This window comes from Ostrea edulis, chromosome 5 (assembly GCF_947568905.1).
Source record: "Ostrea edulis chromosome 5, xbOstEdul1.1, whole genome shotgun sequence".
NCBI classification, from domain to species: domain Eukaryota; kingdom Metazoa; phylum Mollusca; class Bivalvia; order Ostreida; family Ostreidae; genus Ostrea; species Ostrea edulis.
This window is the reverse complement of record NC_079168.1, coordinates 21785653-21809255: the sequence shown is the minus strand read 5'-3', so window position 1 is coordinate 21809255 and position 23603 is coordinate 21785653. Positions and strand designations below refer to the sequence as shown.

General features: G+C 35.0%; 1 protein-coding gene and 1 long non-coding RNA gene across 5 annotated transcripts in view; one reads left to right on the top strand and one right to left on the bottom strand.

Moving 5' to 3' along the window:
* LOC125652162 (myoglobin-like) overlaps positions 1-23603 on the bottom strand; it is a 67063-nt gene that overhangs the window by 22217 nt on the left and 21243 nt on the right. Inside the window, exon 1 of one of the 4 annotated variants that reach the window (XM_048881154.2) lies at positions 94-184. The exons of the other annotated variants lie outside the window; for them this stretch is intronic. The gene's annotated coding sequence lies outside the window, so the exon portion shown is untranslated. Of the gene's footprint in view, positions 1-93; positions 185-23603 lie in introns of those variants that run through there. 4 annotated transcript variants of the gene reach the window in all.
* The window catches only part of LOC130054480 (uncharacterized), a 38957-nt gene continuing 37085 nt past the window's right edge, over positions 21732-23603 (top strand). Inside the window, exon 1 of the long non-coding RNA XR_008802788.1 lies at positions 21732-22434. This is a non-coding gene — a long non-coding RNA (uncharacterized LOC130054480). The remainder of the gene's footprint in view (positions 22435-23603) is intronic.

The window sequence follows — 23603 nt, the reverse complement described above, 5'->3', positions numbered from 1 at the left end:
TAATGTTGTTCAAGCTAGGAAACAATGTGAATATCTACACGAGCAATTTGAAATATGTTCTAAAAGTAGAGTAAGAAGTTATACATTACATACCTGTAGCTCAATATTGCAGTGCACCAATGCAGCACCTTAGTGGTATGCTGGAAATTGTTATAACTTTAGTAAACTTGTAAATCTGATTACGCATTTCCTTTTAGTAATATTGTGGTTTATGTGATTTTATGTCAACATGTTTGATGAAATCAAATAAAGAAAAAAGAAAAAGAAATTCATATGAAGTCACTCCCGATGAAATCACATGATGTAGATCAGGCTGTTCACTACATCCATTATGTGTTGTTCTTTTTAAACTTTGAGGCGTCTCCCCCTCATTTATTACACATTGACAATGTAATCTCTGTATGTATTGAACGAGAGGTAAACTTACACGGGCACGAGACAAGACAGGTCACAGTTGTATGCTTTTGAATGACAAAAAATATTAAAAAGAGATACAAAAAATGTAACACGTCACACGAATTCTAATTGAATACTGTAAATGTATTTCTGTTACAACAATCGAATCCTTTGAAATATTTTTTTTTATCAAATACCAACTATTTATTAAAGAACAATTCCTTTGATGGACAGTTAATAGGATCCCCAATCTTTGTACAATACTCAGTAGCGGATCCAGATGGGGTTCCAGGGGTTGGACCCCCTCCCCCCGTCTGAAAATTTTGCCTTAAAAATCTGCTAGGTAGAAGTAACGCTTTTTGAGGGTGGACCTCCCTTTGAAAAACCAAAACTAACGGTAGACCCCCCCCCCCTTTAAAAATATTCCTGGATCCACCCCTGATAATGCATACCTGCATGTGTCCGAATACTACACTGTAATGCACACAAAGGATCACGTCCATAACAGAGTAAGCCTTCCTCCAAGTTTGATAAAAATCATTCTGAGATGTTTAAATGTAGTTTGAATCGGGTCATCCAACCAAAATACAATGGAACGACATTCGAGTTTAAGGTCATCAACAAAACGTAACAGTTTACAGGTGCATATATATGTTTAAAACAGCATAGTCGATGCGTACTAATTAGGGCAATCTCAAAGTACTGGAGTACAGATTCCATGACCTAGTTTTAACCCAATGATTTCTTTAAAAGGAATACAAAGACTCCTCACACCTTCCGTTACACTACCATGTGAGAGAATATATAAACTTAGATCATATCTGTGGTACCAATATTCCCTTAAGATCCCTACCAATGCTTTCAAGTGCTAGATACCATCTTGCCTACACAGCATACACGAAAACGATGCTAGTAATGACCCTTTGCCGGTCTCCAAGGGACAGAACTCGGTTTGCTTAATTCAATTTCTTATCGCTGTCATCGTCACTCCTGTATGATTAATGGGGATGCAAGGTTGTTTAGAATGAATACGAAGAATTGATTTAGGAATACTTTTTTCATTATCTATAAATCATATCATGCCAGATGTGGAAGTCTTTGCTCGTTTGATGTCTCATCGTGCAAAATCAATTCAGGAAGATAACAGATACGAAACTAATCATTATTGTCCGGAAAATGATCTAAATGAATAAACTAAGCATGTCATTTAGTTTAATTAGTGCAAAACACAAACCACTTTTCCAAAAATACCATTGTGACTGTGTCATTTGATATAGAATAGTTTTAGCAAGTTCTTATCTTAATTAAATCCATTTGAAAAGACATGACACACTCTCTTGAAACATGGATGAAGATATATTGAATGTGTACGAAAAACTTAATAATACTTGAAAACTACTCACTGTGCACCCTCACCTGGCTGTTGAATATAGGTAACCTCCCCTTGAGGGCACAAACTTACACCAATCAAGATACATACATGTAATAAATCAAGATACATACATGTAAATACTGATGATCTTGATAAAAGGATTAAAAATACGGAAGGGTTATGATAAATTAAATACAGACCCACAAGATTTTTCATTTCTCGTGTGAACATGTATTAGGTATGTTGTTAAACTTTTCTCTCGCCACTCGATTTGGTCCCTCGCACCAAATCTCTTGGTACTCGAGAAAAGTTTACCAACAGACATATACTACCTGTATTATTTTAACAGGTGCTTGGATATTTGAGCGCCCTGCCTTGGATCTATCGGGGCTAAAAGGTGGCCCCCAGATCCTCTGCCTCTTACACCCCCCCCCCCCCCCCAAACACCGATACTGAAATCATGGATCCGGCTAAGATACCAAAGTTGGCGAGGTGTATTGTTATGCCATCCGACTTCTTATTTTAAAATAATGATTGCGAATCACTATAATGCAATGAAATCTACACGTAATACTTATCATTACATGCGCATAAGGTACAAAATATTTAAGTCGCGTCAGATGTCACTAGTGAATTAGGCCTATTCAAGGCAGATATTTTAATATCACACAGTTAAGATATTGCCATGAAAATGAAATCTACTCGCAATCTAAGCAGCGAAATGGTGATATTTATAATTACAAAGATACTGTCTTCTCCGTAATTTTACTATTAGCTAAATTTTGTAGAGCTATTTCAAAAACTTGGTTATATTTCTCTTCCAAGCCCCCCCCCCCCCCCCCCCCCCCCCCCCCCCCCCCCCCCTGCAATGTACATTAACTACAGCAGTGGAAATGTATTAGGGCCTAATGGAACAGCGTTCATTCTGATCTAGCCTACACTGCATGGATATCAACATTATCAATCCGACCGCCGACAGGATAATCCTCAACATTAATTCATTAAATCCAAAATAAAATCTTTTAACTAGATTTTCCTGTTTACCTCCACAATGCTTCTTACGACCTGTTGTTGTTAGTGTTGTGATGACGTCAGTATTCAAATGACATAAAAGAAGGTCAATGGTTCACCAAAGATAAATTAACCATGACCATATGCGAAACATAAATTAATAAAATCTTATCTTAGATATTTCACATGATTCTTAAAAGACACGTGCGAAAAGTATTGCCTTTGCCTTTGAATATTGTGGTAAGGGGGCCGGGTTCACGTGGAAGTAAAGAATCGTATCTTGTAGGGCTGTAAACATCATTATCCCGGAATGCTTAGAGTCATAATGGCGACCAATATATCGATGCAACAAGTGCCAACCGCGGTGTAAAAAGGTTATTTGAAAAGCCTAATCCATTAATCACGGTAAATTTTGTATGTTATTTATGCACATGTGCGCAGGGCGGATTAAAGGAGGGCGTAGCCGGTGCACGCCCCCCACCCCCCTAATTTTTTAAAATTTAAGATAAATCGTGGTCTCTTGAGAAGAAAAATGTACTAAACAATAAAAGAAGCAATAATTTCTTCCACTCCTGGAGAAATAAATGACAAAATCTTTTGATTTCTTGAATCACTTTATTGGGAGAACTTAATTTGATTATTTTATTAATTTCACCTTATTAAAAATGATAGAAAATAGTACAAATGACTAAATAGGAGACATATTTCAAGCCCTATAAAATCTGTAAAATCCAGGAGCTTCTAAGGGCTTTGCCCTGGGCCCACTGGGGGACTCAAGGCGGCCCCAGACCCCTCTAGCTGCCTCATAAAGTTGCCCCCCCCCCCCGCACCCGAATTTCCTGGATCTGCCCCTAGTGTGCCCCCAAAACACAATATGTTAACTTTTATCAAATTGATCAGAGACTAGGCAGGGGTGGCTCCAGGAATTAAAGTTAGGGGGAAGCTCCTGGATTTTATAGGGCTTGAAATATGTCTCCTATGTATATAGTCATTTTTAATGAAATGACACATTTTTTTTGTTTTTGGAATAAAATACAATATATGAGTTCCCCCATTAAAAGCAACAATAAATCAAAAGATCTTGTCATTTATTTCTATCAGTTATTCCTTTCTAAACAAGAGACCTTTTTACCATTTAAGGGGAGGGGGGGCACCCTTAGATCCGGTACTGCTAGAGGAAATTCATTGTAGAGGTGCTGTTTCATGCATCAGAGAGAGAGAGAGAGAGAGAGTTGATTGATAGGGTTGAACAACCAATACATTTGCTTATTTGCAAAACATTATGCTAGGGGACAAACTTGTCATCATCAACAATTAAGTTATGTATTGAATGCAATTGTTGTGAAATTTATTTCCAAAACTTTTACCCAAATTAACAATCAAAATGATTCTTTAATATTTTGATTTAAACTTAATTTTTTAGGTGACAACAATCTTGATACTCAGGCTGTCCAGGCTATTTTATCATATTTTCCAATGCAAGGTTTAGGCCTGAGAAGTCGAGCAAATCAGTTAGCGTCTCAGCAATTTTAAAAAAATAGAATGTCTACATTGCTGCATGCAATGAATTGCCCAATCAAGTGATTCCCAGCTGACTATTGATCAGGTGAAAATTTTGATTCAGATATTTTATTTTTTTTTAAAAATACAAGTGGAAAAATATCTACACAAAGTTTCACATTTCTTTCACAATATTAAATATTTAAAAGAGCAATTTGAAAATAGTTATATAGTTGCATTTAGTAATATTATTTTTTGAATAAATTTTCAGTATGCTTCTCGGCTTCATTTTCAACTTTTTATATTCAATAAATTGATTGATGAAACTGGGCAGTAGGCTTAGCCTACACGAGCACTTTTACCCTCCCTGCTTCTCAGATTCATAACACCCTCTCTGCTTCTCAGATTCATAACACCCTCCCTGCTTCTCCGATTCATAACTTGATGGTTACTTGCTTGCACAATCTGTCAGTACAGGGGCTTGAACAGGGAGGACATACATGTAACTGCACCAGCTTTTGTATTTGTAAGCCTCTCAAGAACTTAACGATATTTAAATTGAAACAATTAATTGAGGATAAATTGTAATGGTTTTTTCCATTAAACTAAAGATAAATACAAATGTAGCTGAAGAAAATACAACAGAGCAAATTGAGATTTCAATCGGAGACCCATAAATCTATTTTGATGCTCTTCATATACTAACTGTGATCACCTGTGATCTGCCACAGGTGTATATATACAGCTACTTGATCAATACGAATGTTAAAATCATGCAGTACGTACATGTATCATAGTTTAAAGTGGTTTTCAATTCTCTCGACTTTGATATCTCCTATGTTCAGGGATGGATCACCATTACTGCGCCTAATTGTTTGTTTATTTTGTTTTTTTACAATTTGTTTTTCCATTTCGTTATTTAGAAGTGCATGTATTACAATAAGGAAAACATAGTTAAACTACAAAGGTGTTCAATTAGCCATTTTGTGAGTTGGTCATGGTTTATATCAGAGAAATCTTACCTGCACAGGTGAACCATTTTGTAAGAATTGTTCTACATCCAATCTGACTAAAGTACATATACCTATATCTTATCAAAATATTATATATAATAGAGTTTTGTGCTTTAGTCAGATTGGTTCTACATCAACCTCATGAATATAACTTCATCAAAATTGTTTTGTGACATTGCCCTTAATGAACATAATTATTTCCATCATCATCAGAGAAAAATATAATACAATATTTATTTTCATATTCAATATTGAACTTGAAATTCCTATTCGCAGAATAATTGTACACCATCAAGAACCTAGCACTTAAGAAAACTTTTGTTTGAATCATCTCCGATGCTTAGAAGTCCCCATACATGTAGCAATTTAAAAGTGATCCAACTGAATCTGAAGGTAAGCAGCTCTTAAATTAGGTTAGAACCACTAAAATACTTATCTAATTTCAATTTTAGTGACATGACATTATTAAAAAAAGGTGCCTTGAATCATTTATGTACAATATACATGTGTATGTTATGCATATTGAACCTCCACTCTTTAATTATGTTTTTAGTTTAAATCTAGTTACTGCAGCTGATTTTTAGCTACTATATTTTACAGCTATATGTATGCAATTCCTGTTTGTTTTCCTGAAGGAGCTAGGTTCTATACTCGTCATGAAAGAGGTGTACATTAGTTTACAAAATCTCATTTCTCTAAATATGTCTGTCCTGTGGTCTCTCTGTTGTAACAGTTTGATATAAGGAACCAGACCCACCTCAGGGAGAAAGTTAGAAAATAGTAAAAACAGGATATGGTCACTTAATAATGGCAAGCCGTTTGACTATTTATTCGAAAAAGAGATGTCTCTTTAACTTTGAGATATTATACTCTTAATGTTATGGTGATATTTCTTTAAGTTGAATAGATATCTCTCTACCCGTGTAAAAGAGATATATCTTATATTTAAAAGTTAAAGACATAACCTTAATAAATTGACTACAATGGTTACTTCTCATCTATGATCTTCACCTTTTGTATATGAGGTAATAAATGCACAAGATCGAAATGGCTGAACATGTAGAGTGTGTTGTCTCTACCGTGTTGAACAGTAGATCTAGTACATTTGTTTGACAAGGTAAATAAAAAATAGTCTATATGTGTAAAGATGTGTGTATTTTTCATTCATACAATGTGTGCACATCGCGAAAGCAGAAAATGCCTGCATCTCTTCAATTCCAACTTCTGCCATGTAACACAATTTTGTCGCGCTTCAGCTTTGGGTCACTGCAATCCGTGTGTATTTAAGAATAATTTTTAAAAATCAAGAGAGATATCTCTTTCAGTCAGAGAGATATCAATTTTGAACTTGGAAAGAGATTATCTTTTCTGTTTTAAGATATCTTTTATTCAAAATCTTATAAAGATATTTCTTAAAGTGAAAGAGATATCTCTATCTTAAAGCTTTTTTCGTAAATCGAGTTCCATATACACATACAGCATTTTCTTGAAATGTTAACTGTATAAATATGCTTTAATGAGTATACGGGTCACATGCGTGGTTGCATTAAATTTTACATAAATATTTTTTCGGCCTATTACCTGCTCATTGTTCTGTGATCAGCTAGATGGATTATAAAAATTTAACTAATAATGATGTTCCTCTTCATTCATTCAATACTTTATTCCTCCTTGCAGAGAGTACATTAGAAATACATATACTACACTGATGAATCATATAACATATATGAAGATGAGAGAACAAAGAAGAAAGGAAAGAACATTACATAAGTACATGTAAATAAATAAAAAAGAAAGAAAATATGATGTACAAGGGACTCGGTGTAGTACTAACTTTCACTTTAGATTGCAAATGCTTCTTTTGTATTTGGTAAATACTTTTACTAAATAATTCCCACCCAAGTAGTAGCTGTTTTTCCTCCTGCTCTGATAGTGGATAGATTGGGGCTTTACCTAACATATAAGTGGATTAAAAATCAACTTAGAAATTGGAATTTCAATCCAATGTTTTCTAGGGAGTCTGTGCTGAAAATGTTCCCACTCGTGCGCTTTGATAAGGTTAGATCTTTTCCATCAATATCATGTGTGGTTGAATTAGATTTTAAAAAGTTGATCTTGCATAAATATTTTGCACCTAAAGTGGAAGCTAAATGTTGAATGAAATCACAAGAACTGCAGTTTTCGCGGGCTAATTACCCGCTCATTGTTTTATGATCAGCTAGACGGATTAAAGAGATCTCTTTAGATTAGAGAGATATCTCTGAAAGTTAAAGAGATATCTCTTTTTTGAATAAATAGTAAAACAGCTTGCTACAGGTCCCATTTTTGGGGGTCATTTTAACACAGTGCCCAGGGTTTGAACAAACTTTAGTCTTCTATTCATGAGAATGCTTGCATTACAATTTGACTGTATAGTCTTGTTGTCTGGAGAAGAGGATTTACCGAGATATTTTTACAAATTCCAAACTACCTTCATCTTAACTTTTTATTTCTTTTGACCTCATGCACATTCACCCAGGGTCATGGTTTGAAAAATCTGAAATTCGCACAGCAAGAGAAAGCTTGATTATATGCAGCAAATTTTGCCTAACTGATTGAATTTAACTTATATGTTATACTGGTTAACATAAGGCACAACCATTAATATTGGCTACAGTGTATCATTTTGACAGCCTTTGGAAAAGTTTTACATATTGTCTTGTATTTGAACAAACTAGTACTGCGTTTTGTAGTTGCTACATGAACACAACCTGCACAAGCATGTACATGTATATAAGGAAGCCCAATTTTTCTGGATTTCAAGATTTTAAAAGTCCCTTATTTAAATTCCTTCGTTTTGTAGGTGAAATTTAAAGGAAACTTGCTTGTAAAAGTTTTTGTCAACTCAGATCATGGCAGTTAGTCCAGATTGACCATTTTGCACTCATCTTCAGTGACTGGTTGAGGATATTATTTAGTTTTTTCCTAGCTTATCACAAATGATATATCAACAAAGCTTGACCATAGGTATATAAATACATGTACTACCTCATTGCAGTTGGTTAGGTCAATTACCAACTTAGCAATTACCAACAAAATTAGCACAAAGGAGTCTCCATAGAGAGTTTGTCAAAAACAAGGAAAGGGGACTGATATATTATATTTCGGTTTAAGTAACAATTTTGGAATGTGTGATTCTTAGATTTACAATGCAGGATCACATGTTTTGGAAGATGGTTTTCAAATATCACTTTTTTTTTTTAGATGTACCCAGTTTTGGATGTACTCCGAGAGTCCCATTTATAAAACAACTAATTTTTTAAAAATAGAATCGTTTCAAATTCTTAAATTACATATGGTTAATATATAAATGTAATTGATTACCGTAATTCTCAACATAAAAATAATTTACCATGAAACTCCCAATTCTTTATAACAATTCAGCTACCTTAGTTTTACCACAGGGCTTTCATTCTTTGATAACTTACCTAAAATAAGTGGTACATGTAATAAATTTTCTAAAAACTAGTATGTAAAAATAAAACTACAATAAACAGATACCTATAACTAATCGTAAACATGTCATATATCCCATGAATTGGTTCAAATACATGTATTTGAAAAAATGATTACTACTTTCAGGGAGACAGAGGTGGATGTGGGGGCTGTGAATTGTTTCAGTTTTCTTAGAGAAAAAGCAAAGAAACCTAACATTTCCTATCCAATAAACAATGACTTAAGTGTATGAATATTAATATTATTGTATACACGTTGTTTTATCTTCCTCGTTAATTTACAGAGCACAATGATAATTATCAAATAATTCACAATCATTTCATGATATCATGAATTATTCATATTTTTTCTTTATAACTTTAAATGACACCAGAATACATATTTTAATTATCTACTTTTTCGCTAGTGCTCAAATAAATTATTAAGAAATGTGCGGACTTGTACTAATGGAAGAGAATTACAATGAACATCAAAGCGCTATATATTTTGCTAACATTACTATTCACTATACATGAATATAGGATGAAAATGAAAATTTTAAAAACACGTGATGTATCTTTTATAAGCCTAGCTATATTCTGGAAAATCAGATTCAGTTTTCTTGAAAGCATTCAGCTGGGAAGCCCTCAACACCCTGCCTTAATGTGCATGCACATGAATTATCTCCTTGCCTATGCCCCTTGTTTCATGCTAATTCAACTTATTGAATAAGAAAACTTAAATTCAGATACAAATATGTAGATGTAATGGTTATGTCATACTATTAATAGCATATATATGGTCTTCCCAGAAAACATTTTGTCATAAGAATCTTTATACCTCATAGATGAAAGGTGTGACACTTATCTCTTTTTGACTGACAGTGTTTCTTTGTTTGCAACTTTAACCTTTATCAACATATTAAAGAGTTCAAATTCATTGAATTGAAAGGTCAAAGTTAAAGCTTTGTGACCAAAAAGGTTAAGGTATTTCATAAGGTGAACCAAAATTCAGCTTGGAAACTTTCAGTCATTCATAAATAAGGGAACTATAAGGATTAGTACATAGTCACTCATACACACAGCTATACAGATTAGTACCTAGTCACTCATACACAAAGCTACACAGATTAGTACCTAGTCACTCATACACACAGCTATACAGATTAGTACCTAGTCACTCATACACACAGCTCTACAGATTAGTACCTAGTCACTCATACACACAGCTATACAGATTAGTACCTAGTCACTCATACACAAAGCTACACAGATTAGTACCTCGTCACTCATACATACAGCTATACAGATTAGTATCTAGTCACTCATACACACAGCTATACAGATTAGTACCCAGTCACTCATACACACAGCTATACAGATTAGTACCCAGTCACTCATACACACAGCTATACAGATTAGTACCTAGTCACTCATACACACAGCTATACAGATTAGTACCCAGTCACTCATACACACAGCTATACAGATTAGTACCCAGTCACTCATACACACAGCTATACAGATTAGTAGCTAGTCACTCATACACACAGCTATACAGATTAGTACCTAGTCACTCATACACACAGCTCTACAGATTAGTACCTAGTCACTCATACACAAAGCTACACAGATTAGTACCTAGTCACTCATACACACAGCTATTCAGATTAGTACCTAGTCACTCATACACACACAGCTATACAGATTAGTACCTAGTCACTCATACACACAGCTATACAGATTAGTATCTAGTCACTCATACACACAGCTATACATATTAGTACCTAGTCACTCATACACATACAGCTATACAGATTAGTACCTAGTCACTCATACACACAGCTATACTGATTAGTACCTAGTCACTCATACACATATATATACTGATTAGTACCTAGTCACTCACACACACAGCTATACAGATTAGTACCTAGTCACTCATACACAAAGCTACACAGATTAGTACCTAGTCACTCATACACACAGCTATTCAGATTAGTACCTAGTCACTCATACACAGAGCTATACAGATTAGTACCTAGTCACTCATACACACAGCTATACAGATTAGTACCTAGTCACTCATACACAGAGCTATACAGATTAGTACCTAGTCACTCATACACAAAGCTACACAGATTAGTACCTAGTCACTCATACACACAGCTATACAGATTAGTACCTAGTCACTCATACACAGAGCTATAAAGATTAGTACCTAGTCACTCATACACACACAGCTATACAGATTAGTACATAGTAACTCATACACACAGAACTGCCCTGAATTTAAAACTTAAATAAACTTTCAATCAAACTTGGTACAAATTATTCTTGGGTGAAGGGGATTCAAGTTTCTTCAAATGAAGGGTCATGCTTCTTCAAAGGGAGATAATCACAAAAATGTAAAATTAGGGTGGGGTAATCTAGAAACCCTCTGATTGGGCCATAAAAGTTAAAATTTGCCTGAAAGCTTCTTGACATAGTGCATATTAAAGTTTGATAAAATCATGACCCCCCACCCCCCCCCCTTCCTCCCGGGAAGGGTGGGTTACAATAGGGGATGGAATTTTTAAATGCAAATATAAAGGGAAAATCTTTTTCTCAAGAACCCACTGGTGGGCCAGAAAAGTTTGAATTTACATGGAAGCTGTTGCCAAAATGCAAAATCAAGTTTGTTAAAATCATAGCCCCTGAGTGTAGACTGGGGCCACAATAGGGGATCAAAATTTTACATTAAGATATTATTGGGAATTTTTTTTATCAATCTTCTCAAGAACCATTCCGGGTTAGAATAGGTCCTCAATACTTCTTATTTGTTGTAAGAAGCGACTAAATGGGATGATCCTTTGGATGAGACCGTAAAAACAGCAGTCCCCATGTCACAGAAGGTGTGGCACGATAATGATCCCTCCCTGCTCGAAGGCTGTAAGCGCGGACGATAGACCTAAATTTTTCAACCCTTCACCGGCAATGGTGACGTCTCCATTTGTAGCGGTTTGAGGTAATCCAAAGAGAATAATTCGGAAATGCAAATTCAATGGTCTGTTAGAATAAGATATTTGATGAGAAGAATCTTCCATGGTTTGTGGTTGGATATTATTATTATCCAACTCGTTGTGGGTTTTCCTTCCCCAGCCTTGGAGCGGGAACAGAAAACACACAACTCGTTGGATAGAAATCATATCCAACCACAAACCATTGGATATCTTATAAAGTTTATGAGATGATTTATAAAACGTATAAGACATCTTATATGTTTTATAAGATAATTATATTATAAAGAAAAATTATAAGATATCTCAAATCATTTATAAGATAGAAAGGAATAAGATATCTCATAAACTTTAGAAGATATCTTATAGTTTTTATAAGAATATATCTTATAAGATTTATGAGACATTTTTTAAGAGGAATAAATGTATTTTTAAAAAAAAAGAAAAAAAAGGCGTGCCTTAGATTCTATATCTATTTCACAGTCAACGGTCGCTTTTAAGATAAGCGTTTCTCTCTCTAGTATCATATTATAACAGTTTTTGAAAGTTGCCATCTTTTGTAAAACACATGAAACCACGTGTAAATTGAAGCAGCATTTCTTATATAAACGTTTTATTCCACTAATAATTCAGTATTAATCAATATAAAAAAAGACGACAAAATTGACAGCAGATAGATCTAGAGTTTTGTATATGTCGCATTTGCCTCGCATAGTTGGCAAACTCTCCAAGGGGCTTCACTGTTTCACCATGAAAATTGTTGTATTTTGGTGCCTATATCAGAAGCTTTTTTCTCTACTTGACGGAAAAGTCGAACATTATTCCGATTGGCCTTGGCTATGATCAATATTACATTTCGCTAAAGATTAGGCCTGATTTCTAATCAATATGACGCACTGCTTTTTGTATGAAATCATAAGACTAGGATGAAATTGAGATAATCCACATAAGTTCATAATATCAGCTTAACGAGATGCGACTTAACGAGATCAAAAAGATGAGAATTTTTTCTCAACGTCCAGAATCCATTGGACATATATAATAATGTAAACCCGAATTTTCCTTATCCTAATCTGTAGGACTCGCTGCGCTCCTTGTTAAGCATTTGTAGTACATGTAACATGTATTGCAGCAGTAATGTTTTTTTTCTTTCTGTCCGAATGTACTAGTACATGTACATGTAGTATATTACTTGCAATACAGGATTGAAGTCCCTTACATGTTAAAATCAAAGTTTAGTGCATCATCAAAATTTACAATTTACCTGCCCTTTAATAATATAAATGTATTATTCAGAAAATTCAATTAGATATAAAATTTAAAGCATTATTGAAAATTGTAAACCAATATCATTTTCCTTTGTGTATCACCGTAAATCAATAACATGTTTAGTAGGGACAGAAAAATCCGATATGACACACATTTCTGTCGTTTTCATGAAAAGAATCTTTGAAAGTTGTAGCGTGTGTGTGTGTGTGTTTTTTTGTTGTTGTTTTTTTTTGTTTTTTGTTTTTTTTAAATATAAACGAACTTGCGTTACCATGATTGTTTACCTTCAGAATGTGCATACTCTTTGATAAATAGCAGAGACCAAGCAACTGTGGGAAATTTAATTAAACTATATCTTGTGACAAAATCATAAAATTACTGTAAAATCTACTGAAATTACCAACATGAGTCTCCTGGGAGTTGATGATTCGGTTTATACCCGCCTAATACGCATTTTATGAGAGAATGGCATTTACAGTTTAATACTTCGTACAATGGCGAGAGAAATGGTTTATCCATTTATATTGTTTGCGCGCGGCACTACAGTGTACATGTAGATTAGATAGATGCTGCTGCTGAAAGCAATCATAATGACATATTCTTGTTTCAGAAAAAAACACCAGCTGTGGCCTTTAACTCAAATATAATTACATACATCGACGACGTTTGATCTCTCTGCAATACTGTCTTTCATTCATACGTCGATTCGATATATTCCAGTGAACTCAAAAGACATTACAGAGTCTTCCATATACACTGAACATAGTTGGATATTTTATTGAACGTTAACGGTAAGGTAACATCTCAACTTTATGACAAATGGGATAACCTCAGCCTCTGCATCGTCAACTTCCCATGTTTATGTTGGAATATTCCATTATCACCTGCTTATGGCGTTTTTGTTTCTATACTGATTCGATATGCGACGGTGTGTTCTGCATATGATTAATTTTTATACGCCCGTCATTTTATGTTATGGTGCTGTCCGTGCGTCTGTCTGGCTGGCTGGCTGTCCGTCCGTCCGTCCGAGGTCATGCTTTTCGTAACAAAAACATGTACGACTTTGATATTTGGTCAAAAATTCGCCCTCAAGAAGTGTTAGAGTGAGTTTGCATTTCAGCTGGATTGTTCCGTCCTTGACCTACTTTAGGGCTATAAGTAGGTCAAATAGTTTTCCGGAATTTTTTCGTTACAGATACAGATATTGCCCTGAAATTTACACATAAGTTTCCTCTCGGAGAAATACAAGTTCAGTTTGGATTTCAGTTGGATTGGTCCGTCCTTGACCTACTTTTGGGCTAAAAATAGGTCAAACAGTTTTCCGGGCTTTTTTTATATTACAAATACATACATATATATTGCGCTGAATTTTAATCACAGGCTTCCTCTTGGAGCAATACAAGTTCAGTTTGCATTTCAGCTGGATTCGTCCATCCTTGACCTATTTAGTCAAAGGCTTCCTCTCAGAGTAATATAAGTTCGGTTTGAATTTCAGCTGGATTGGTCCATCCTTGACCTACTTTTGGGCTAAAAATATGTCAAGCAGTTTTCCGGGCTTTTTTCATTACGGATACAGATATTGCCCTGATATTCAGTCAGAGGCTTCCTCTTGGAGGACTACAAGTGTAGTTAGCATTTCAGCTGGATTGGTGCACTATGACCTACTTTAGGGGTAGAAGTAGATCAAACAGTTTTCCAGATTTTTTTCGGTATGGTCACAGGTATTGCTCTGAAATTTTGTCACAACCTCCCTCTCGGAAAAATGCATGTACATAACCACTTCACATTTCAAACATTCCAACTTAATTGCTGCACCATGACCTACTTTAGGGCTAAAAGTAGATCAAATGGTTTCCTGGACTTTTTATCATCATAGATATATATTGTACCGATATTTTGTCACAACCTCCTTTTCAGAGAAATACATAATCAGTTCATATGTCAGATGGATTGGTGCACCATGACCCACTTTAAGGCTTTTCTATTCAGAATGTGTGTTGTATCAATTCAGAGTGCATACTATGCTTCAAGGTTGAATTTCATTGTCCGACGGGCGTATATTGTACCATTTGCGGTACTCTTGTTAAATCGAGGCATGTTACCGACAAATAATTATATTTTCCCGCGTTTCGTTAGTAATAGCGGGAAAATGTTGTATTGACGGTACAGTATATTGTATAGGTAGAATGGAATGATCTACCATTAGCCAATAGAATGTGAGTTAGAAAAACAGGTTTTCGAGCTGCAATTCAGGTTTTCACTTCTAGCAGCCGCTCGTCACGAGATAGACAAAACTTAATGTACAATTAAATCTTATGTTTTCATTCATGCCATGCAAAGGTTAAAAATTTACAAATAAGTTGTGAGGTCCGTTCACAAACCCCTGCATCCAGCGGCACTTGGCAACGGACACAGGTTTTCTAGAGTTTTTTGCAATTTTCATCATTTTATTTCTAGTTTTTTCCTGGCCGGCCCTGATGCTATATAGAGGGGATTGGAGGTATATTTAAAAGTATTGTTATTTATGTATTGCTCATATTCTGTATATGGAGTTGGAAGGTTATCTTATTGTTTGTACATGGGAAAACGACTTCTTTTTCTGCGAATTCTGTAATGTGTATTTAAATACAATAAATTACGGGCGTCCAGCAATCATGGCTGGCTGTCAAGTGGTGTATGTTAGTGTTATGTTGTTTGTGTTAAAATGAAGTATAGTTAATCATTTTGCAAATTCTATGGTCTTTATAACGAATATATATATATATATATATATATATATATATATACGGTGTGTCCAGGGGTCTGTGGTTGCCCTACTCTCAATTTTGTGTTCTTTTAAGATTGATGAGAATGTTCACAGTTCTCGTTATATTCACTTTCTTATACATGATTTGTATTTTATTTCTTGCACTTTACTGCTACATAAATATTCAACCATTCTGGGAAATCGTCTATCTTCTTTTATCTTCTGAACTGATGACTTTAAAAAAATCATTTCCATTGAATTATTCATCAGAGCAGTATAAAAATGTTTCCAATTATACGTAAAAATTGATTGTTATTATAACGTGCCGGCCATCAGTAAATTCCCCAAATCCTAGAAAATATCAGGAAGTATTAATAATTTAAACGAGATGATCAATATTCCTTGACCCGGGCACTTCTCTTTATTTGGGTAATAACTCATCAATATACATTTGGTATAAAGGTTTCGGCCCGGTAGACTCTCTTTGATTTCATTTACTTAGAGCCACTGTTTGTCGGTATTGTTACGGAACTAATTTGCTAGAAGAGTTCAGAGGTAGATGACTTTTTACTGTACAGTAGCCTTACATTATGTCTTAACTACGGCATCGTCTCGCTTACATGTATACACGACCGAACTCCGTAGTAAAGTGGCTATATTAGGGCGCTCTCTTTGTCACCGTTAGGTTCTGGGTTTAATTTTCGATGTCGATGCCATAGGGATGTATGGGTAGGGTGGGGGTGGGGGATATCAAAATAATTCTCAAGACACACTGAACCAGAAACGCCAAAACGGTTTCATTATGCGTGTATATATCAATGAGATCATTTCGAAACTGTGATACCCGGGACGTGAGGATAACTAGTCTAATAGCATAAATTCCTGACAAATCTTTCTTCTCAAGAATAACAGGGGATACACTCTGTTAAATGAATATCTAAAGACCCTCATGTATAGTTTTGTTACAATTTATCTACATCAATAGCCCAGGGTTCAGTTGGGGTTTAATTTATTGATGGAATATATTTTTAAACGTCTTTGAAATTCTTTTCAAGAAATGTGTCAGATTAATATGCAAGCATTCTCATGTATGTAGTTTAGATTCAAGCTTAATAACCCAATGACCCCCTGGTCCAGGGCATAACGGTTCAAATTTTACATAGAAATTTATAGGAAACGCCTTCGAAATTCCTTGTTTCTAGAACTACAAAGGGAATTGATAAGCAGGCATCCACGCCGTACCAGATTTATTCACGAATGCATAGAAAACTTTTTTATTTTCAAAACGCTGCCTTTTCAATTCCATACATTACATCAGAAGATAAATTAACATTTGTTCATCCCCGGGGCCAGAGTAGGTCATAATTGGGATTGAGATTGGGATTGGGTGTTCTACGTGGGAAACTACAATTGTTCAGTTGAGCAATGTGGCCCATGGACCTCTTGATAGGATAGGTCTAAAATATTTCAAATATACATTGTGAAAAGGTTCACAACCGGACTTTGCTGGATAGGAATAAGTTAGTGAATTGTCATGAGTCATATATGAAAATTACAGTACACCTTAACCAGGGACGCCAAAGTCACGAAATGTAGGCCTACAGAAACCTGAATTAAAGTGTATAATGAAAATCGGTATTCATGGGGGAAGTTATTGCAATCCTGTCAAATGATAAAACACACCAGCCTGATCAAACTAAATGTCTAAGCGAATTATATTAAGAGATCATTCATAGAATTAATTATCATCATTAAATCTTCAACTTTTGGGATTACCAATATAATCAGTTGGTCGTTGGGTTTTAATGTTGTGAGTGCATCTCTATCGATTCTTATCGATCACCCTCCCAAACGCTAGAAAATACCTTTTACTACCATTAAAGTTTCGTCTGTCCGTCAAATTTTCATTACTTGTTTTTTTAGTATTTGCGAAACATTTTTACCCAAAGAATAAAACCATTAAGATTATCAGCTTGTATCCACATGAGGCTCCCAAAGAAGAAAGTTAAAATCCAATGGGAAAGGTCTTTCGCAGATGCGGCAAGTTATAATTGATTTAAGGACGCTTGTTACAAATAAATCGAAATTCTCTATTTTTCAATATTTCTATACAACATGTGAATAAATATGCAAATTTTGTAAACATAGCAACAGTACAAACTGAATTAAGTCAAGTTAATCAAAACGTTTACTGTGTATTTGTTTTCAGAACTTTCTTGTAGAAAGACACTCTGTAATCGCTTGATTTCTTTCCACACATTGATTAAAGAGTTGCTCTGGTGCATCATGTTTTTAAATACTCAATGAATATTCTACAGTAAGAAAACTTTCAAACACGTCCCAATTTTGTAAAAAAAAAAAAAAAAAAAAAACCAAAAAAAAAACAACTGTAACAATTTGGAACTCTTTAAAAGGAGGTAGAAAACTTTGTATTAGTAAGTTTCTTTAAAAACATTTTTTTCTTCTTGGAAATTGCACCTTTTACCATATCATATTAAAACAATAATCATTTTAATATAGTTATAACATTTTTCCTCGTTGCTGAGGATTTTGAGTAAAATGATAGGCGGACAGAATGTTTTCACCTCTCCTCTGTTCTGACAGTACGTCACACTACAGTGTATTTACATGTCAATTGTTTCTCCCCACTATGAAACCTACACCTACATTGTAGCAGTTGCTACTATGAGACTATAGATGAGAATTACTTTGTCTATGACCGCAATCACCTCATCTTGCTTGAGAAATCAATAAATAATATTAACGATACCTCCGATATATGGGGATCCGGGCTGGAAGAAGTTCTCGCTCAGTACCCCTTGACTTTTCGTAAAACTACGAGGCGACTAAATGGGGCGGTCCTTCGGATGAGACTGCAAAAACGGATGTCCCGTGTCACAGCAGATGTGGTACGATAAAGACCCCTCTCTGCTGAAAGGCCGTAAGCGCCGAGCATGGGCCAAAATTTCGCAGCCCTTCATGGGCAATGATGATGTATCTAAATGAGTGAAAAATTCTCGAGCGGGAGCAATAAACCAACCTCAGATATAAGCATGTACTGTACTAGTACTTGATAACAAACTGTATACATTTCATCTCTTCATACATGGATCTTCATACATGTATATACAAAACTTAAAACATGTTTATTTATTCAGAAAATTTCTAAGAAATACAGAATATAGGAACTATAAGATTTAGAAACACTTCAGTAAAAAGTTACGAAAATTATGCATCTTGTATCAATCGCACGTTCTCGGGACTTTCCGGCAAATGGAAAAACGCTTTTCCTGAGACCCGAGAAGTTGCGATTGCTCTTGTATACAAAGTAGTTATGGTTAGATAAGATTAATTTTTTATACAAAATATTTACCCGATTTAAACATTATCAAGTGAATACCAAAACCAGGATTATAAGATTAAAATTTTGACTTTTGGTAGCGGAAGTCAACGCAAAAAAACCCACAGTACCGACTACCGGGTATTTTGTCAACCGTATGTTGATATTTACTCAATTTGTTAGATTTTTTCAAGTCATTTTAACCGACCGCTATGCAGTGGTATGAAAAATCACATTCAACACTTTTTTGACAATGTACATGTAATTAGCCCGTTATCTATACATGCAAAGTTCGTTATTTCTATACATGTATCCTAAGATCTATATTATCTATAAATATGTACAGTAATAGTCATTAATGGTGGTGGAAATGTAAAATTGAACTCATGTACTCAGTGCACTGGTAGGATGAAGGCTTGCTCCCTCCCCGATTTTGAGGTTTGGGACAGAACTTTTCTTTTCTTTTTAAATGACTATGAAGTCAATTTGAACTAATTTGAATATTACGAAATTACAAAAGAAACGATAACTCTTCCGGAATGCGGAAGGTTGTGTGTTACAGTTGTGATGCATGAGAAAAGTTCCAACATTCTAATTTTGCTTTCATCGCGGAAAAGTAAATAAACCGTTATAAGTAAACAGTCTTTTTAATACATGCAAAACTGATTGATTCAACGTTAATTGAAATAATACACGTAGCAAATATAAAAAAAAAATAAAATGGTTAGAATAGGTCCTAAGTATCCCTTGCTTGTCGTAAGAGGCGGCTAAATGGGGCGGTCCTTCGGATGAGACCGCAAAAACCGAGGTCCCTTGTCTACGACTACATGTTTCGTGAAACGCTCGTATACGGGCACGTCAAAGTGGTCGTAAACGTAATCGTACGTTTACGATCTAAGATCGGTTAGTGAAACGGCCGCCTAAGCGCTAAGCATAGGTCTAAATTTGTGGTACTTCCCTTAAAGCTAATGATGTCTCAATAAGGTTGAAAAAATTTCGACGGAAGGTAAAACAACAAACAATTAATCAATCAATCAACCTTGCTCAAAGGCCGTAAGCGCTGAACATAGGCCTAAATTTTACAGCCCTTCGCTGGCAATGGTGACGTCTCCATACGAGTGAAAGATTCTCGAGAGGGACGTTAAACAATATACAACCAATCAGCGAAATGTCGTTTTGATCGTCCGCCACTGGTACTAAACGTAAACATACGGAATGGTCTGGCCACTGTCGTGGAAGAACTGCTACTAAACATAAACACATGGACTTTCTTGACACTACCATGTAAGTATTGTTACCACACGTTCGTCTACGTAATGCATATATCATGTTTTGTGTTGCGATATACTTATTCAACGTCAAAGACAAACACGGAGGGCCTCAAAGCAAAACCCAAATCTTGCTCTGCTGTCAGTTCATTACGTCATATTCGCTGAAAAAAGTCATTCATTTATTAAATGCATGCATTCTTCGCTCGGGAAAAATAAGACAGCCTACTTCGTTCTTATCTTGTCAGTATGCTATCTGTAGACAGGGAATCTGAATGTTTGTACAAGTACTCATCTACAGTGTTTGCTCTTTGAGGTCGAACGGAATGGAGACGGTGCTGTCATGGATTCTGACCTTCGAGTACATTCTGCATTCCAATACACAACACATTTACTATTCAAGGTTAATTTCTTCCCAGCTCAAATGAAAGTCAAATATTTCTTTGGATGGGAACCGCTGTCAAGACTGACAATACACTTATCAATATTGCATTTACTAATGGTTGCAAGAAGTTTAAAATGTTCCCCCAATTAACTTTAATTGCCTGCATATAACGATTATAGTGGCATCTGTACTCATGTTGTGGATTCACTTATTGGACATCAATGTTTATGATCTGTGGATCATAGTTTACAGTCTCTTAAAAGGGACATTCTATCAGGCTACCTTTTGCAATCAGTACTGTATGATACCTGTAACTCAAAAATCCTCATCCACCGTGCTTCATCCGTCAACATTTTTGCACATTATCAATTTCACAGGAAGCATATGGACAATGTTCACCAAATTGGCCATTAATATCTTTATTAGGTAACAAGTGTTGAATTTCACATTCTCCATCCTCTTACATGTACACGCAGTCTTTACCCCCCTTCCTAATTCAGTCGACATCGTTGATAATAAGCTGTATTAAGCATGGGAACGTCGATTAAAGTTGAGAAATGACTCCTGGATCAGATATTACATCCCTAAAGTAAGGTACATCGAAAACGCTTTGAATTTCCCTTTAAGGTGAGCGCGATTCTTACTGAGCTTTGTACGCCTACAATCATTTGATTTGAATCACTTTCAGAGATAAAATAATCCTCAAAACTTCAAAGCAAATTTATATATTTAATCGAACAAAATATGCCGAAAACAAATCTATTTTATATGATTTCATAATAAAACACTGATAAATTCGATGAGGTCTATAAAAAAAAAAATAAAAAAAATTCGAAAGCGCACAACGATTCAGTGACTTCTGCTGCAACATGAGCGAGCTAAACGGAACGAACCATCAGTAAATAAAGACGATAACTGGAACACAATTTAGTATTTAAAGCATTTACTTATGGCATGGGCACCCTGAAGTATAGCAGTGTTGAATTGTGTGCCATGCTTCAAGATTTTGCCTACAAAAATAATTCGTCGTTGAATATTACACAAGTAATATGCAGATATGTGAAAAACAACGGGTCAACCTTTGATAATATGAGGGAGGATTTCTCACTTGCAAACAGCTGTCTTTCGTCTTTATTGAGAAAAATAAGAGCGGGAGGAAAAGGCACTGTATACACATGCACCGCCTTCTGTCTATCACTGTTCAGGGTTTATCGAACAAAACGATGAAGTCGTATTATACATTTGCAGCTCTAAGAGGTATGAAAATCTTACCAAACCTTAAAACTACGGACTTTGAAACTGTGGGTCAAAATGGTGAAAGGCTCGTGGAAAAATATTAGCTGTGACAGAATTTAATCGAGGCACAAGCAATGAAACAGACGATAAAGGTGCAAAGATGTGCGAAATTCTGTTCAGTCAAATCATTTGCAAAAGTATTTGTTTGAGAGACACTCAGAAAGATTGAACAAACGTTTCTTTCATCCCCGAAAAATCAACATCAGCTTCTGTCAGGATAATTTTATAATAGAAGTAAATCTGCGAGTATCAACTAATCCAAATCACATGTTTACCAATGCAATATACGAACCACCATCTTTTTATCACGTGACAAAGCAACTGTGAGAAGGCACAGGATAACCAGCTGTTGCTTTGATCCTTCAGGTAAACATCAATGTGAATTTAATTCATTAAGTATTTTAATTCAGTTTATGTCAGCCTTGAAATCTTGCACGTTTATTTTTCAAATCAACAGAAAATGGCTTGAGTTTATGTTAGTATTTAAAAAATCTTGCACGTTTATTTTTCAAATCAACAGAAAATGGCTTGAGTTTATGTTAGTATTTAAAAAATCTTGCACATTTACGTTTCAAATCAACAGAAAATGGCTTGATTTTATGTTAGTATTAAAATCTTACACATTTATTTTTCAAATCAACAGAAAACGCTCTTAGTCAACAGAATGTACTCATAGTTTGTATTCAACAGCATTGGTTATTAAATGTAGAACAATAGTGACCAATCAAACAAAAGGTAAACGTGTGACGTATAACTGGTCAACTTATACTAGTATCGGACATTCATTGCCATTGCAACAAAACAGGTCTGGATTTCTAATGTCCCAGGTGTAAATTTAGAGCACGAATGCAAGTCATTATTGGCAGTACAAAACACTGCCTGGAAATTATCAGTTTAACACATATACCTTTATTCGACATAAAACATTGCCAGCAAAGTATCAGGTATATAAATTCAAAAATACCCCCACCCGACATGATACAACTGTATTTTCCTTTTTAACCTGTGACAATGACTTCGTCTAAGTGTGCCTTGAATATGAAAACAACACTATGACACGGTTTACCTTCCAATGTTCACTATATGTTGTGTTGTGTTTGGCAGGCACTATACCGAAATAATAGTCACAATTTTGACACATAATGCATTTATAAAATGCGGACATGTTTTACAAATTTCTTTTAAACTTTCTGTATGTTGAGGCTTTAATCTTCAGTAGAATTTACTAGTTGGTACATAATCTGGAACTGCTATACTAATATTCACACATTCTGAAAGTATGTAATAATTGGGATATATATCAACTACATGTATTAAGATTCCCCTAGTTTGGAACTTATTTATTTTCCTTTTGTCATACTAATGTTGGGAGTCTGTTTTGTCTTACAATTCTTATTCTGCATCATTCGAACAAGCTACAGTGTATACCATATATTTTGGACACATTCGACTTTTTGTTGCCTAGTGATGTGCGACGACGCGATATCAACGATTATTAAAGAATTGAAGTCATTGGAATAGGATAGAATAGGCTT